The sequence below is a fragment of the Somniosus microcephalus genome, chromosome 25 (genome assembly GCF_052327205.1).
Source record: "Somniosus microcephalus isolate GS21.2 chromosome 25, FLI_Smic_1.0, whole genome shotgun sequence".
Taxonomy (NCBI): Eukaryota; Metazoa; Chordata; class Chondrichthyes; order Squaliformes; family Somniosidae; genus Somniosus; species Somniosus microcephalus.
Window position 1 is genome coordinate 33,756,526 of NC_141011.1, and position 18,726 is coordinate 33,775,251.

The window sequence follows — 18,726 nt, forward strand, 5'->3', positions numbered from 1 at the left end:
GAGGGCCCGGGGCCTGACTGTCCCAGTGTGAGGGGGCCCGGGGCCTGACCGTCCCAGTGCGAGGGGGCCCGGGGCCTGACTGTCCCAGTGTGAGAGGGCCCGGGGCCTGACTGTCCCAGTGCGAGGGGGCCCGGGGCCTGACTGTCTCAGTGTGAGAGGGCCCGGGGCCTGACTGTCTCAGTGCGAGGGGGCCCGGGGCCTGACTGTCTCAGTGTGAGGGGGCCCGGGGCCTGACTGTCTCAGTGCGAGGGGGCCCGGGGCCTGACTGTCTCAGTGCGAGGGGGCCCGGGGCCTGACTGTCCCAGTGTGAGGGGGCCCGGGCCCTGACTCTATGTGGAGTAAGTAATTTTGAATTAACAACAGAAAATGCTGGATTCGGTCGTGGGGTCATGAACCAGGTGGAGGTAGGAGGAGGTGTCGGAGAGTTGGCGTTCAGCTTCCGCTAGGTAGAGGTCAGTTTGCCAAACAACAACAGCACCACCCTTTTTGAATGACTGTTTTAATGACTGTTAACGATCATAGGTGGGAAGATTCCTTCCTTAAGGAAAATGAGAGGTGACATTTTGATGGACTATGAAATAGAAACATAAATAAAATGGGGAGAAAAAAGGCAGGAAAAGAGAAAGAAACAAAACAGATCCAGTTATTAGGGATCCCAGTCTGTGCAAAAACATCAGGAAAGTTAACTCCTGTGCGTTTCCCCGACCGTGTTCTGCACCTCTCCAAATAAATCAAACACTTGACGTCAGCAGCAAGAGCCGATTGCCTGGTCAGACCCAGTCCACACCCGGCCCCGTCACACCTGGTCAGACCCAGTCCACACCCGGCCCCGTCACACCTGGTCAGACCCAGTCCACACCTGGCCCCGTCACACCTGGTCAAACCCAGTCCACACCCGGCCCCGTCACACCCGGTCAGACCCAGTCCACACCTGGCCCCGTCACACCCGGTCAGACCCAGTCCACACCTGGCCCCGTCACACCCGGTCAGACCCAGTCCACACCCGGCCCCGTCACACCCGGTCAGACCCAGTCTACACCCGGCCCCGTCACACCCGGTCAGACCCAGTCTACACCTGGCCCCGTCACACCTGGTCAGACCCAGTCCACACCCGGCCCCGTCACACCTGGTCAGACCCAGTCTACACCCGGCCCTGTCACACCCGGTCAGACCCAGTCTACACCCGGCCTCATCAGGCATCGCATATTCACCGAGCCAGTAAGTGTACTGCCTACATCTAGAAACCTCAACAGAAGTACTGAGCAATGGAGATGGAGAGAGAGAGAGATGGAGCAGAGAAAGAAGGGGGAGGGGGAGAGAAGGGAAGGGAAAAAGACACGGGGAGAAGGGAAGGGAAAAAGACAGGGGGAGAGGCAGTGGGAGGGCGAGAGAGGTGTCAGAAAGATGGAGAGGCAGAAGAGGAGGGACAGAGAGAAAGAGGGGAGAGAGACAAGAGGAGGAGGAAAGTGAGAGGGAGGCAGATGGAGATGGAGGGTGGGAAAGGAAGGAGAGGGAACATAGAGTGAGGGAGGCAGGGAGAGAGGGAGGGGGAGAGAGGGAGGGAGGGAGGGGGAGAGAGGGAGGGAGGGAGGGGGAGAGGGAGGGAGGGGGAGGGAGAGAGTGAGAGAGGGGGAGGGAGTGAGTGAGTGAGGGAGGGAGAGAGTGAGGGAGGGAGAGTGAGGGAGGGAGAGAGTGAGGGAGAGGGGGGAGGAGGGGGAGGGAGAGAGGGGGGAGGGGGAGGGAGCGAGGGGGGAGGGAGGGGGAGGGAGAGAGGGGTGAGGGAGGAGGGGGAGGGAGGAGGGGGGAGGGAGGGGGAGCGAGAGTGGGGGGAGGGTGGGGGAGGGAGAGGGGGGGAGGGAGTGGGGAGGGAGAGAGGGGGGAGGGAGGGGGAGGGAGAGAGGGGAGGGAGAGGGGGGAGGGAGAGAGGGGGGAGGGAGAGAGGGGGGAGGGAGAGAGGGGGGAGGGAGGGGAGGGAGAGAGGGGAGGGAGAGAGGGGGAGGGAGAGAGGGGGAGGGAGAGAGGGGGAGGGGAGGGAGCGAGGTGGGAGTGAGGGAGAGGGGGAGGGAGGGAGGGAGAGGGGGTAGGGAGAGAGTGAGGGAGGGGGAGGGAGGGAGAGAGTGAGGGAGGGGGAGGGAGGGAGAGAGTGAGGGGGAGGAGGAGACGGAGGGGAGGAGGAGAGGGATGGAGGAGGAGGAGCGGAGGGAGGAGGAGAGGGAGGGGGAGGAGGGGAGGGAGAGAGGGGGAGGAGGGGAGAGAGAGAGGGAGAGGGAGGAGAAGAGGGAGGGAGAGGGAGGAGAAGAGGGAGGAGAGGAGGAGAGGGAGGGAGGAGGAGGGGGGAGGGAGGAGCAGAGGGAGAGGAGGAGAGAAGCAGAAGGAGGGGGATGAGGTGAGGGAGGGAGAGGGAGGAGGAGAGGGAGGGAGGAGGAGGGGAGGGAGGAGGAGAGGGAGGGAGGGAGGGAGGGGGAGGAGAGGGGGAGGGAAGGAGAGGAGAGGGGAGAGGGAAGGAGAGGAGAGGGGGTAGGAGGAGAGGGAGGGAGGGAGGAGGGGAGAAGAGGGAGGGAGGGAGGGGAAAAGAGGGAGGGTAGAGAACGGGGAAGGAGTGAGAGGGAGGGAGGCAGGGGAGAGAGAGGGAGGGAGGAAGAGGGGAAGAGAGAGGGAGGCAGCGGAGTGAGGGAGGGAGGAAAAGGGGTAGGTGCAGAGAAATGGGGAGGAAGGTAAAGAGGAGTGAGGTGAGAGAGTGAAAGAGAGAGAGAATAAGGAAGACAAGGAACAAGATGGAGGAGTTAGACTGAATGAAAAATAGGGAATGAGGAAGAAGGGGAGAAAGGGATAGAGGAAGAGGGGGAGGAGGAGAGGGGAGGGAGGAGGAGAGAGGAGGGAGGGAAGGAGGGAGAAAGGGAGGGACAGCAGGAGGAGAGCAGGATAAGGTAGAGAGAAATAGAGGGAAAGAGGGGAATGAGAGAAGGGAGGCAAGGTAAAGGAGAGGGAGACCAAGTGAGATAGAGGGTAGGAGAGGGAGGTAGAGACAGGGAGAGGGGAAGGAGGGATGGGACAGAGGAAAGGAGAGGGACAAGGAGAGAGGGAGGAAGGGAAGCAGAGGGGGGAGGCAGAGGGGAGGACGGAGTTATGGAGGGAAGAGAGAAAGAAATGAGAGAAGAGGGGAACAGAGGTGGTCAGGGAGGGAGATAGGCTGTAGGGAGAGAAAGGCAAGGGGGAGGAGAGAGCAACAGGGCTCAGGTCTGCAGGAACCCAATGCAGAGAGGTGTGGAGCAATGGTGCAGATCAGATTTCTGAATAATGCAGCTAGGACAGTCCGCTCCTCAACAGGACATAGGAACCCATAAACCCCTCTCCCCACCCACCTCCCCCACAAACCCAACACAGACACCCAACCCCCATGCAATAGCATGTAAAATCAGCCATGATTCCTGCCCCTGATCGCTTTCCTGTGACCCCTGCCATACACAGTGAGTGGCTGGGCATTGAGGGTGAACAGGATGGGCGATTCCACTGTGGTGGCCTCTCTCTGTGACACTTGCTCACGCGTGAAGAACAGGCACACAGGAGGGGTATCGTAGTGCGGTCAGCTTCCAGCTTCTTCCCACGATTCGCTGCCCGCACTGCATTCATGGGCATCTCCAACCAATGACACTGCGAATATCTCAGGGACCCAGAGAGAGGCAGAGTATTTCAGGATTACAGAGCCAGCCCAAAGACAACAGGATCCCACAGGCCGAACAAATCGTTGCTTCGAAATAAAACACTTTTGATGTCGGTTGGCAGGAAGGGAGCTGTCCCTGTGATTAGGTGAATCATTTCTCCTAACCCATCCCAACCAGCGTCTTTACCTCATTTACTTCCAGCTGTGTAATCAGTGGCAGCTTTAAAAACATCTTCCAGATGGGTGAGTGCGTCCGTGCCCCTCCCCCCAGCGGAAACATGATCCTGGAATTAAAATGTTTCAGCTTCTGTATCGTCTGGGGGAGGGGAGAGAGAATCAGCTTTGGTTCCCCTCTGAACCCAGCAGTAAGGGGGCTGCGTATCATGGGAACTGTCTGGGATGAGAAAAGGCAATCGCGCCCATCCAGCTGGTACCCGAACCCGTGCTGTACCTGCCCTAGGAATGTTTGATGCGACAGTGTAGAGGGGGCTTTACTCTGTATCTAACCCTTCCTGTACGTGTCCTGGGAGTGTTTGATGGGACAGTGTAGAGGGAGCTTTACTCTGTATCTAACCCGTGCTGTACCTGCCTTGGGAGTGTTTGATGGGACAGTGTAGAGGGGGCTTTACTCTGTATCTAACCCATGCTGTACCTGCCCTGGGAGTGTTTGATGGGACAGTGTAGAGGAGGCTTTACTATGTATCTAAGCCGTGCTGTACCTGCCCTGGGAGGGTTTGATGGGACAGTGTAGAGGGAGCTTTACTCTGTATCTAACCCGTGCTGTACCTGCCGTGGGAGTGTTTGATGGGACAGTGTAGAGGGAGCTTTTCTCTATATCTAACCTGTGCTGTACCTGCCCTGGGAGTGTTTGATGGGACAGTGTAGAGGGAGCTTTTCTCTGTATCTAACCTGTGCTGTACCTGCCCTGGGAGTGTTTGATGGGACAGTGTAGAGGGAGCTTTTCTCTGTATCTAACCCGTGCTGTACCTGCCCTGGGAGGGTTTGATGGGACAGTGTAGAGGGAGCTTTACTCTGTATCTAACCCGTACTGTACCTGCCCTGGGAATGTTTGATGGGACAGTGTAGAGGGAGCTTTACTCTGTATCTAACCCGTGTTGTACCTGCCCTGGGAGGGTTTGATGGGACAGTGTAGAGGGAGCTTTACTCTGTATCTAACCCGTGCTGTACCTGCCCTGGGAGTGTTTGATGGGACAGTGTAGTGGGAGCTTTATCCTGTATCTAACCTATGCTGTACCTGCCCTGGGAGGGTTTGATGGGACAGTGTAGAGGGAGCTTTTCTCTGTATCTAACCCGTGCTGTACCTGCCCTGGGAGGGTTTGATGGAACAGTGTAGAGGGGGCTTTACTCTGTATCTAACCCATGCTGTACCTCCCCTGGCAGTGTTTGATGGAACAGTGTAGAGGAGGTTTTATTCTGTATCTAACCCGTGCTGTACCTGCGCTGAGAGTTTTGGATGGGACAGTGTCGAGGGAGCTTTACTCTGTATCTAACCCGTGCTGTACCTGCCTTGGGAGTGTTTGATGGGACAGTATAGAGGGAGCTTTACTCTGTATCTAATCTGTGCTGTACCTGCTCTGGGAGTGTTTGATGGGACAGCGTAGAGGGAGCTTTACTCTGTATCTAACCCGTGCTGTACCTGCCATGGGAGTGTTTGATGGGACAGTGTAGAGGGAGCTTTACTCTGTATCTAACCCCTACTGTATCTGCCCTCGGAGTGTTTGATGGAACAGTGTAGAGGGAGCTTTACTCTGTATCTAACCCGTGCTGTACCTGCCCTGGGAGGGTTTGATGGGACAGTGTAGAGGAGGTTTTATTCTGTATCTAACCTGTGCTGTACCTGCCCTGGGAGTGTTTGATGGGACAGTGTAGAGGGAGCTTTACTCTGTATCTAACCCGTGCTGTACCTGCCCTGGGAGTGTTTGATGGGACTGTGTAGAGGGAGCTTTCCTGTGTATCAAACCCCTGCTGCACCTGTCCTGGGAGTGTTTGATGGGAAGTGTAGAGGGAACTTTACTTTGTATCTAACGCGTGCTGTGCCTGCCCTGGGAGTGTTTGATGGGACAGTGTGGAGGAGGCTTTACTCTGTATCTAACCTGTGCTGTACCTGCCCTGGGAGGGTTTGATGGGACAGTGTAGAGGGAGCTTTTCTCTGTATCTAACCCGTGCTGTACCTGCCCTGGGAGTGTTTGATGGGATAGTGTAGAGGGAGCTTTTCTCTGTATCTAACCCGTGCTGTACCTGCCCTGGGAGGGTTTGATGGGACAGTGTAGGGGGAGCTTTACTCTGTATCTAACCTATGCTGTACCTGCCCTGGGAGTGTTTGATGGGACAGTGTAGAGGGAGCTTTTCTCTGTATCTAACCCGTGCTGTACCTGCCCTGGGAGTGTTTGATGGGACAGTGTAGAGGGAGCTTTACTCTGTATCTAACCCGTGCTGTACCTGCCCTGGGAGTGTTTGATGGGACAGTGTAGTGGGAGATTTACTTTGTATCTAACCCGTGCTGTACCTGCCCTGCGAGTGTTTAATGGGACAGTGTAGAGTGAACTCCTACACTTTGCAATCTTGGTTGTATTCTTCACATTGGATCTTGACATTGACCTGTGTTTCTCAAAAGAAAATTCTTTTGGACACACGATAAATGAGGTTTTTTTGCTGAGCGGGAGACAGACTAAGGAAGTGGGTCTCGGTGCCAGCTCCAAGCAGCACGATCACTCAACCTGGCGGAGAGGTGAAAACAAGTGTGTTTTTCCCTTTTTTGGGAGGAGGATGAGGAGAGTAGAATGACTTCACTGTCTGGTTAGCTCAGCCTTCCGCTGCTCGTATTATTTTCTGTTTCTTCCGAGTCTCACGTCCAATTTCTTTTGGCTCGGGAATTTTGGGTTTGCGTCAGATGAGGCTCATAATAAACAGGAATGAAATACCTGAGCAAAAAAAAAAGCCCAGAAGAAGGTGTTAACCCAATCAGAGGAACCAACCATTGGCAGGAACTCTGACCATACCTCGCTGGGACTGCAAATCCCGAGGAGCAGGAGTCGGACTCCCTGCCAACCCGAGCCCCTGCCCTCTCGCACACGCAGACAGCCCTTTGCACACTGGCAGGGACTCGGGCCAGGCAGTGAGTGAATGTGCGGGACAGTCAGGGAGCCCAGAGATTGGTAAAACTTGTTGGTTTCAATTGGTGCTGGTCAAGTGGAAAGAGCCACTCACCTCGGCCGATTTACACTCCCGGTGTCTGGTAACTGTGCTGGCTGCAGAGATAATGCCTGTTCTCAGTACTGGCCCCACCTTTGGAGCAATTTTGGAGCAAGTACGAAGTACAGGCATTATCGCTACAGCCTTACTGTTACCGTGTTAACCACTGATTTCACTGGGCTGGTGCCATCACCAAGACAAGGATTTAAAATGTAGAAATAAAATAGAGAGATGGATAGATTGATATATAGAATTTTAAGATGAGCAGCTTGAAAAGAATCAAAGCTGATTCCTTGAATTCTTAATCATTTCTATAACTGCAGGTTTGTGTTAAAGGGAACCAACCAACAAGAATCACACAGGAATTAACAAAGACAAGTCGATTGACTAGGTTCATCATCTCACTAAAACCACCACATTCCACGGGGGCACAGGCTCTGCCGCTACACAGGACCCAGCGTGAACACAGGAATAGGAGGAGGCCATTCAGCCTCTCGAGCCTGTTACACAGGAACAGGCCATTCAGCCCCTCGAGCCTGTCACGCAGGAACAAGAGGCCATTCAGCCCCTCAAGCCTGTTGGAGGAGGACTTTCAGCCCCTCAAGCCTGTTACATAGGAACGTGAGGAAGTCATTCAGCCCCTCAAGCCTGTTCTACTATTCAATTAGATCATGGCTGATCCGCACCTCAACTCCATTTACCCAATTTTGCTCCATGTCCCTGGATACCCTTACCTAACAAAAATCTAAATCTCAGTCTTGAAAGCTCCAATTGACCCCCAGCATTCAGTCTTTTGGAGGATAAAGTTCCAGATTTCCACTAACCTTTGTGTGAAGAAGTGCTTCCTGAATGGCCTAGATTGTGCCCCCTTGTTCTGGATTCCACCACCAGAGGAAATCTTTTTCTCTGTATCTACCCTATCGAATCCTTTTATCAGTCAAAACACCGCAATTGGATCACTCCTTAATCTTCTAAGCTCAAGTGAATACAAGTGAAGTTTATGCAACCTGTCCTCATAATTTAACCCTCTAAGCCCTGGCATCATTCTGGGGAATCTGCACTGCACCCACTCCAAAGTCAATACATCCTTCCTGAGGGGTGGTGCCCCAAAACTGATCGCAGTTCTACAAATAAATGCATGGCCCAGAGCAGTTTGGATGGAGACGAGCCTTACTGCTAACAGGCCTTTCAAATAAAATCTTTGTTGCAAATTGGCGAATGTTATTCCTTCTGCCGGGTGTCCTGTTTCAGCGCAGGGAGAGTCACGGGCGGAATGTCAAGGTGACTAAGGTTCCATGGCAGCCAACAGCACGTTCTGTGTAGACCACCCGGAAACTCTCCGTTCCAAATGGCTTCTCCCTTTTTCTGAAAACAGGAAGGAGTGTGTCCTGGCTGGAACATAGAGCAGTGTTGTCCAATGCGTTAGCCACATCTGACTAATTGAGAATCCAGATGTGGCTAATTGCACTTCTGATTAGCAAATAAAATATATGAGTAATAGACCCTGTGGTTGGGCCTGTGATCTTGATGCTCGTATCTGCACGGCTTATGCATGTGAACTTTAACCTTTCTGTGCATTTGTTGGTAAGATGAAAAGCAGAGTGTGTGAGTGGTTTTTGATCACTGCGAGTGCTTTACTTCCTTGGTTACTGAATGGTGGCAGATGTATAAGTAAATATCCATGTGTGAAATATATTTACCTGTATTGTGTGTGAGGTGTTTTCTACTAAAATTAGTACATGTGGCTGGACCTGTGGCTTGTCAGAGATTTCTACTAGACAACACTAAACGATTGCCTTCTTTGTACAGGTGCTACAGTTCAAGAAATGATTTACAAAGAGAAGCTGCAGATTGTTCCCCTGACCTTCTGTCTCAATGTCCACCCTCTGTTGTATCCTGTCTCATTCGTCCACCCAACTCCCCACCCTCCCAGTGCAGATAGTTGCTGGGGTGCGGGTTCCACAGGTGCTGATCGCTCTTGCGATGTCACCCAAGTGAGTCGAGATCAGCAGGCAATTCGACTCTGGAGGGAGTCATGCCCAAGTCCTGTCCCGTCCTCCAGGGGAGGAGGGGACCTGAACCCCAGTGAGAGTCAGCACCTTCAGGAGAGATGGGGACCTGAACCCCAGTGAGAGTCAGCACCTTCAGCAGAGGAGAGGATCTGAACCCCAGTGAGAGTCAGCACCTTCAGCAGAGGAGAGGATCTGAACCCCAGTGAGAGTCAGCACCTTCAGGAGGAGAGAAGGAAATTTTAAAACCAGCTGTTCCCAGAAATTTAACACTGCACATTAATCTTACTTACATGGAGATATACAGTGACTGTATGATTCAAATCTGTTTAAATGTTTCTTTGTAAGTGCCAGATTTCAACTGACAAGATGCTTCTAGCAACACAACAAAGCGTGCTGCTCATCACAGTGATAAAGTTTAATAACAGCTCATCCAGCAGTAATGAAGAAACATACCGAGTACTGCACCGTCCAATCACAATCACAGCATATGGACACAGGTGAAGAGATTCCTGCACTGCAAGCTTAGAATTACAGAATCTTACAGCACAGGAGGCCATTCGGCCCATCATGCCTGTGCCCAGCTCTTTGAAAGACCTATCCAATACTCCCACTCCTTCCCGATAGCCCTGCAAATTTCTCCTTTTCAACAATATATCCAATTCCCTTTGACAGTTGCCACTGAATCTGCTTCCACCACCCTTTCAGGCAGTGCATTACAGATCATAACTGGCTGCATAAAAAAACGTTCTCATCTCCCCATATTCTGTTAAACACCAATACTGCCACATTACCAGGAATCAATCGTTGGACTTACTTGGCTGCATTCGGAGTCGCAGGTTGAGCCAGTTTCGAGGTGGGGATCCATATTTAGTGAGAACAGAGTTCATGGTCTGCACTGCAGGCGATGCCACCTGTAGCCAAATATCGAGCTCCAAATGCCAGCTGGACAGACAGTGTTTTAGTAACTTCCTCTCCACACATCAACCCAAAATATCCACAACAAGCTTCAGCACGAAGGACAAAATTCTTCTCATCGAGCTTCTCTGGGTTAGTCTTTATTTTCTTTCTCTTTCACTCCACCTCTGCCTCTCACTATGTATTGCTGTCAGTCTTTCTCATTTGGTTTCTGTCTCACTTTGTCACTACCTCTCCCTCCCTGTCTTTTTCATGTTGTTCCTTTCTAGCCTACCTGTCTGTGACTCTCAGTCACCCGTTATATTTTTACCTTTGCTACTTCTCTCATCTTTGTGTCTTTCTTCGGTTTTCACTGCTTTGCTCGTTTCTCTCGGAATCCACCTCTTTCCCTCGCTGTTGCTCTTCACGTCTCGTTTTCCTTCTTTGTCTCTACTTTATTCTCCCTATCTCTCTGCATCTCTTTCCCTTTCTCTCTGCGTTGCTTCCCCTCTTTCCTTTTCTCGGCACCTCTCCCTTTTCCTGTGTCACCCCCCCTTTCATTCCTTTTCTCTCCCTACCTCTCCCTCTCTTTCCCTGTTGCTCTTTTTCTCTTCCTGTCTCACTCAGACTGTTTCACTGAAGCTGAACCCTCCGATATCTGTTCACAATTTAGAAAGTTCAATCTGTTCAGCATCACCCACATGATGCCCATCACCATGGCAGCAAGAGGTTCCGTAGCAGCAGCACCATTCTGCAGCCCGAGCTCTGTCTCTCTGTGGAGACCCTGAAATTTGTCTCGTGTACTACCGCCGAGTCCTGCTTCTCTGACCAGACTGCAGATTAATTTCCTCTCTGATATCTGTTTACCTTTACGGGGTCTGTCTGAAGAAGCCCAAGTATTTCACAGATGGAATTTTCTCTCCAGCCGCAAACATGCGGTGCCCATATTTATTTTCTGCCACTGTGTAGTCCGATTCCTGTGCCAAGTCCTTCCACGGCAGCCAGGATCAGCATATGGAGACGATTAAATCGGCTGAAACTCTCAGTCTCTTAAAAAGGCAGCACAAAGGTTTCCTGGAGATTATCCTGCATTTTGAGCTCTAAAGCTCGCTGATTTTCTCCAAAGTTCTCTGATTAAATAAAACCTAAAGCAATTTCACCAGTTCACCCGTGAATCATTTTGTTAAAGTATTGCAAAAATTCTGTAATTTGTAAAGGATACTTCCAAGAGTATTGTTTTTGAAAAGCGTGCTTTAAGTAAATGAAGAACAAAGAGTTTCCTGTGGATTGAAGCTCATTACATCCGCAAAACAGCAACTGCAGCTAAAACATTGAGCTGGTCTGTTACTTGAGCCAGGACTTCATTGAGGGAGGACTGGAGGGGATCCTGGTCGGGATATATTGCCTCTCTTTGGTTTATTGTGTGCAATTATCCAGCTCAAAGAAGCAGCTCACATTTCGGGACCCCTAATCAGCTCCTCACCCCCAGTATAAACAGGTAGAGCCCTGAATTCTACTGACAAAACACAAAAATTCACATCACAAACAAAGCATTTCCCCCATCTCTCCTGAAGGTGCTGACTCTCACTGGGGTTCAGGTCCCCTCCTCTCCTGAAGGTGCTGACTCTCACTGGGGTTCAGGTCCCCTCCTCTCCTGAAGGTGCTGACTCTCACTGGGGTTCAGGTCCCCTCCTCTCCTGAAGGTGCTGACTCTCACTGGGGTTCAGGTCCCCTCCTCTCCTGAAGGTGCTGACTCTCACTGGGGTTCAGGTCCCCTCCTCTCCTGAAGGTGCTGACTCTCACTGGGGTTCAGGTCCCCTCCTCTCCTGAAGGTGCTGACTCTCACTGGGGTTCAGGTCCCCTCCTCTCCTGAAGGTGCTGACTCTCACTGGGGTTCAGGTCCCCTCCTCTCCTGAAGGTGCTGACTCTCACTGGGGTTCAGATCCCCTCCTCTCTTGAAGGTGCTGACTCTCACTGGGGTTCAGGTCCCCTCCTCTCCTGAAGCTGCTGACTCTCACTGGGGTTCAGGTCCCCTCCTCTCCTGAAGCTGCTGACTCTCACTGGGGTTCAGGTCCCCTCCTCTCCTGAAGGTGCGGACTCTCACTGGGGTTCAGGTCCTCTGCTCTGCTGAAGGTGCTAACTCTCACTGACTTACGGTTGGCTCGCCCTCTGGTATCTCACCCCTGTGCCATTCGTCATGTGTGGGCCCAGACAGTGAGTGTCTGCAGGATATTCGACCAGAGGGCATCATGTGGAGTACAATCTTGCCCACACTTTCCAGCAGGAGTCACTGATCGGGATCAGGAGTGGGAACACTGGGCTGTATTTTCGCGCTCCATTAACCCACAGTCTTCATCAAGATCAAACAATTGAGACAGGGGAAATCCCACGATAATTCAGAAATCAGTGACAACGTTAAACCTGAAAATGTATGTAAAACAGAAATGTGCCTGTTGCTGCAGTAACATCGGTCTATGGAGAATAATGAAAATATTCACATTAAAGTAAACATATTTGCAAAGATCAGATATTTGCAAAATTATGAGGGATCTTGCTGGAGAAAATAAGGAGAAACTGTTTCCAATGGCAGAAGGGTCAGGAACCAGAGGTCACAGATTTAAGGTAATTGGCAAAAGAACCAGGGGGTACTTAGGGCAACACTGGGAGCAGAACTTAACCCGTGCCCTTGGACTGGGAAATTGTGCAGCATAAAATATTAAACTTTTAAAATAAGAAACAAGAGAACCGCACACCTCGTCCCGGAAGAGGCCAGACTTCCAGCTGTATCACAAACATTCAGCCAATGGCACTGCTGCAAACACACAGCTTTTTTAACTTGAGGTGAAGCTTGGTGGTTACTAAATTCATTAAACGTGTTATTTTTAAACACACGAGCAAGGTGGGAACATTTTGTTCCCGAACTAATTCTCCATCTGTGATCTACAATAAGGAAACATCACCCTAGCCAGCAGCCACGGTCTGAGTTTCTACCATTTTAATGTTGTGCTTGCCAAACTGTGGGATTATAGTGTTTAGAAGTAAAACACTTTCCACTTCAGGCACCCAATATTAGCATCAGAAACTCCCACAGCAGGTACAACATGGTACAGTTTTAATGGGGGTGCAGGAACAGAGAGACATAAGGGCGAACGTACACAAATCTTTGAAGGTGGCAAGACAAGTTGAGAAGGCTGTTAGAAAAGCATACGGGAGGTTTGGCTTTATAAATAGGGGCATAGAGTACAAAAGCAAGGAATTTATGCTAAACCTTTATAAAACACTGGTTCGGTCCCAGCTGGTGTATTATGTTGAGTTCTGGGCACCACACTTTAGGAAGGAGGTCAAGGCCTTAGAGAGGGTGCAGAGGAGATTTACTAGAATGGTACCAGGGATGCGGGACTGCAGTTATGTGAAGAGACTAGAAAAGCGGAGATTGTTCTCCTTAGAGCAAAGGTTAAGGGGGAGATTTAATATTTGTTTCAAAATTATGAAGGGTTTTGATAGAGTAGATGGGGAGAAAATGTTTCCAGGGGCAAATGGGTCAGTAACCAGAGGACAGATTTAAGGTCATTGGCAAAAGAACCACAGTGGCGATACGGAGAATTCTTTTTAGACAGCGAGTTGTGATGATCAGGAATGCACTGTCTGAAAAGGTGGTGGAAGATTATTCAACAATAACTTTCAAAGGGAATTGAATATATACTTAATAAGGAAAAATTTGCAGGGCTATGGGGAAAGAGCAGGGGAATGGGACTACGATGGACTGAATGGCCTCCTTCTGCACTGTATCATTGTACGATAATATTCCTCTAACCTGTTCCATCAAACACTCACAGGACAGGTACCGCACGGCTTAGATACAGAGTAAAGCTCCCTCTACATTGTCCCATCAAACACTCTCAGGGCAGGTACAGCATGGCTTATATAGAGTATAGCTCCCTCTACACTGTTCCAAACCTGCAGTGATAGACTCTCTCACAGGCATGGTGCACAGTGGGTTTGGACTAGTTAATCTCCATTTTACCTGAATTCAGTGATAAATTGTTCTGACAAAAGGTCATCGACCTGAAACGTTAACTCTGTTTCTCTCTTCACAGATGCTGCCTGACCGGCTGAGTATATCTAGCATTTTGTTTTTTATTTCAGATTTCCAGCATCCGCAGTATTTTGCTTTTGTATCAGTGATAAATTGGTCAAGTTGTCAATCAAAGATAGATTTGCATTTATATCACATATTTCACAATCTCAGGATGTCCCAAAACACTTAAAAGCCAATTAAGATCTTTTGAAGTGTAGTCACTGTTGTAATGTTAAAAACCTGGCAGCCAATTTGCAAAATAACAGAAAACGCTGGAAAAACTCAGCAGGCCAGGCAGCATCCGTGGAGAGAGAGAGAGTTAACGTTTCAGGTCAAAGACCTTTCGTCAGAACTGGAAAAAAGCAGGAAATGGAAAGCAAGTTTAGGGGCTGGGAAAAGGGAGAGGGGATGAAAGAACAAAAGGGAAGGTCAGTGATAGGATAAAAAGCAGGAGAGATTAGGAGACATTAAGAGCTATTCAAGGCAAAAGGAGGTGGTAATGGGACAGGTTAAGGGATGGCTCTAGATGGGGTGTGAATTGCGCTGGCAGAATGAAGGACAGCTGCCCTGTGGGAGGGAAGGAAAAAAGGCCAAACAAAAAGTGTGGAAAGAAAGGAAATATATATATGTGATAGGGGCCGAGGTTATGATCTGAAATTGTTGAACTCTATGTTGAGTCCAGAGGGCTGTAGAGTGCCTAATCGAAAGATGAGGTGCTGTTTCTCGAGCTTACGCTGAGCTTCTGTGGAACAATGCAAGAGGCCGAGGATGGTGAGGTCTGAGTGGGAGTGGAGCGGTGAATTAAAGTGACAGGCCACCAGGAGCTCGGGGTCCCCCTTACGGACTGAACGGAGGTGTTCCGCAAAGCGGTCACCCAATCTGCGTTTGGTCTCCCCAATGTAGAGGAGACCATGTCGCGAGCAGCGAATACAGTATACTAAATTGCAAGAAGTACAAGTAAATCGCTGTTTCACCTGGAAGGGGTGTCTGGGGCCCTGGACAGTGGGAAGGGGAGAGGTATAAGGGCACGTGTTGCATCTCCTGCGCTTGCACAGGAAGGTGCCAGGTGAAGGGGAAGGGGTGCTGGGGGTGGTAGAGGAGTGGACTAGGGTGTCGCGGAGGGAGTGGTCCCTACGGAATGCTGAAAGGGGAGGTATGGGGAAGATGCCAATTTGCAAACAAGGTCCCACAAACAGGAATGAGCTACGTGACCAGATAATGTTTTAGTGAATGTTTTAGTGATGTTGGTTAAATATTGGCTAGGACACCCGAGAGAACTCCCCTGCTCTTTTTTGAAATAGTGCCATGGGATCCTTTACATCCACCTGAGAAGGCAGACGGGGCCTTGGTTTAACTACTCATCCAAAAGATGACACCTCCGACAGTGCAGTAGTGATATACCTATCAATTCGTCCAATAAAAAGCGACGAGTTAGGAACGTAACTAAAGGTTTTTATTGACTAAATAACAGAGCCCACCCTCGTGGGTGATCGGGTCCAACAAGGAGGAATACCAGCCAGTCGACTACCTTTATACCTGGGCAGGTAGGTGGAGCCATGGGCGGAGTCGGAGGTGGTCAGCCCAGGTATAACAGCGCGACAAGAGGCGACCTCGTATCGTGATACAACAGTGATAACGGTGATAACAATACAACAGTGATAACTATAGTGTAACGATAAAAGTGGTTTACCACATTCACCCCTTGTTTAGATTTGAGTCCGGCGGGGTGAAGTGTACTACCAGTTCTGGTATGTCAGTCTGTCCGGAGGCCTCGTAAGCCTCTCTGATCGTCGCAGCGGCGGTGCTGCATTATCCGGTGTTAGTGCTGGTGTCTGCGTGGTCGGCGAAGGCTCGTGGGGTTCCGGCATGCCGTCTACCTGGGCTGGAATTGGGGGGGTGGTGGGGGGGGGGTAAAGGTGGTGTCTCCGGAGTGCCCGAGGGTGCGAGGTCTCGTAAGGAGACAGTGTCCTCCCGCCCGTCTGGGTAAGCCACGTAGGCGTACTGGGGGTTGGCGTGCAGGAGGTTCACCCTCTCGACCAGGGGGTCTGTTTTATGGGCCCTCACGTGCTTTCGCAGCAAGACGGGCCCCGGAGAGGTCAGCCAGGTTGGTAGAGTGGTTCCCGTAGTCGACTTCCTGGGGAAAACAAACATTCGTTCATGGGGGGGTGGCGTTAACGGCAGTGCAAAGTAGTGACCGGATGGAGTGCAGCGCTGTCGGGAGGACTTCCTGCCAGCGGGAGGCCCTTAGACTTTAAGGCTAAGAGGACGGCCTTCCATACCGTCGCGTTCTCTCTTTCCACCTGGCCGTTCCCTCGGGGGTTGTAGCTGGTGGTCCTACTTGCTGCAATACCTCTCGCTAGTAGGAACTGACGGAGTTCCTCGCTCATGAAAGAGGAGCCCCGGTCACTATGTATATAGTTTGGGAACCCGAACAAGGCGAAGAGGTCGTTCAGGCATTTAATGACCGTGGTACTGGTCATGTCTGGGCAGGGGAAGGCAAAGGGGAAACGGGAGTACTCATCAACAATGTTGAGGAAGTACACGTTACGGTCAGAGGACAGGAGGGGCCCCTTAAAGTCGATGCTCAGGCGCTCGAAGGGGCGGGTGGCCTTGATCAGGCTTGCTCTGTCCGGCCTAAAGAAGTGCGGTTTGCACTCGGCACAGGTCTGGCAGTTCCTGGTTATGGTCCTGACCTCCTCGATGGAGTAGGGCAGGTTGCGGGCCTTAATGAAGTGGTAAAGTCTGGTGACCCCGGGGTGGCAGAGGTCGTTGTGGAGGGTCTGAAGTCTATCACTTTGCGCGCTGGCGCATGTAATTCGTGACAGAGCATCGGGGGGTTCGTTCAGCTTACCTGGCCGGTACAAGATATCATAATCGTAGGTGGAGAGCTCGATTCTCCACCTCAAGATCTTGTCATTCCTGATTTTGCCCCTCAGCTTGTTATTAAACATAAAAGCGACCGAACGTTGGTCGGTAAGGAGGGTAAATCGTTTGCCTGCCAGGTAGTGCCTCCAGCGTCGTACCGCCTCCACAATCGCCTGGGCCTCCTTCTCGACCGACGAGTGTCGGATCTCAGGGCCCTGTAGGGTCCTTGAGAAGAAGGCCACCGGTCTCCCCTCCTGGTTAAGGGTGGCGGCTAGGGCGAAGTCGGATGCATCGCTCTCGACTTGGAAGGGGATGGACTCATCCACTGCGTGCATAGTGGCCTTGGCAATGTCTCCCTTAATGAGGGAGAAGGCTGCGCACGCTTCCTCCGTAAGGGGGAAGGATGTGGACTTCATGAGGGGTCTGGCTTTGTCCGCATAATTGGGCACCCATTGGGCATAGTAGGCGAAGAGCCCCAGGGTTCTCTTAAGTGCCTTAGGGCAGTGGGGGAGGGGTAGCTCCATGAGGGGGCGCATTCTTTCGGGGTCGGGGCCGATGAGTCCGTTCTCTACTACACAGCCAAGGATGGCAAGGCGCGAGGTGTTAAACACACATTTCTCCTTATTGTAGGTGAGGTTCAGCCGTTGGGCTGTACGGAGGAATTTCTCCAGATTCACATCGTGGTCCTGCCGGTCGCGGCCGCAGATGGTGACGTTATCTAGGTAGGGGAATGTGGCCTGCAGTCCGTTCTGGTCAACCATCCGGTCCATCTCCCTTTGGAAGACCGAGACCCCGTTGGTGACACCGAAGGGGACCCTAAGGAAGTGGTATAGGCGCCCATTCGCCTCGAAGGCGGTGTACTGGCGGTCCTCGGGGTGGATAGGGAGTTGGTGGTAGGCCGACTTAAGGTCGATGGTCGAGAATACGCGGTGTTGTGCAATCTGATTGACCATGTCAGATATGCGGGGAAGGGGGTATGCGTCCAGCTGGGTGTATCTGTTTATGGTCTGGCTGTAGTCGATGACCAGGCGATTTTTATCGCCGGTCTTAACGACCACGACCTGGGCACGCCAGGGGCTGTTGCTCCCCTCGATGATGCCCTCCTTCAGGAGACGCTGCACCTCAGAGCTAATGAAAGCTCTGTCCCCAGCGCTGTACCGCCTGCTCTTGGTAGCGACGGGTTTGCAGTCGGGGGTGAGGTTAGCGAACAGGGAAGGTGGCGGCACCTTGAGGGTGGATAGGCTGCAGGTGTTACGCGGTGGGCGGTTTAACCTTCGCTGGTTGTCGACTGTGAGTGGGGGGAGGGGTCCACCGTATGCTAGGGTTACACTTTGGAGGTGGGATTGGAAGTCCAGCCCTAGTAGGACGGCAGCGCAGAGCTGGGGGAGGACGAGGAGTTTAAAGTTTTTATACTCTGTACCCTTAACCGACAAGGTCACAGCACAGTAGCCGCTAATGTCCGTGGCGTGGGACCTCGATGCCATCGAGATTCGGTTGCGCGTTGGCAGGACAGGGAGGGAGTAGTGGCTCACCGTGTCTGGGTGGATGAAGCTCTCCGTGCTTCCGCTGTCGAACAGGCAGGTCGTGGCGTGGCCGTTTACTTTGATGTCCATCATCGACTTGGACAGGTGGTGTGGGCGGGCTTGATCCAGAGTGACGGAGGCTAGCGTGTAGGTAAGCGAGTCGTTGTCGTCTGCGGGCGAGGCGGTCGTCGGGTCCGGGGGCCCGGTGGCAGTCGGGCGTGGTGGGTAAAATGGCGTCTCCCACGAGGTAGGACAAAATGGCGGAGAAGATGGCTGCCCCCATAACTCACATGAGGCACTATTGGGGTCGGTTGCCTTGATCAAAGATGGCCGCCCCCATGACTCACGTGTGGGGATACTGGCCTCAGTTGCCGTGAAAGAAGATGGCCGCCCCCACAGTTCGCATGAGGCACTGCTGGCCTCTGAAGATCCGCTCCTGCAGGCCTTAGAGAAGTGGCCTTTCTTCCTGCAGGTTGCGCA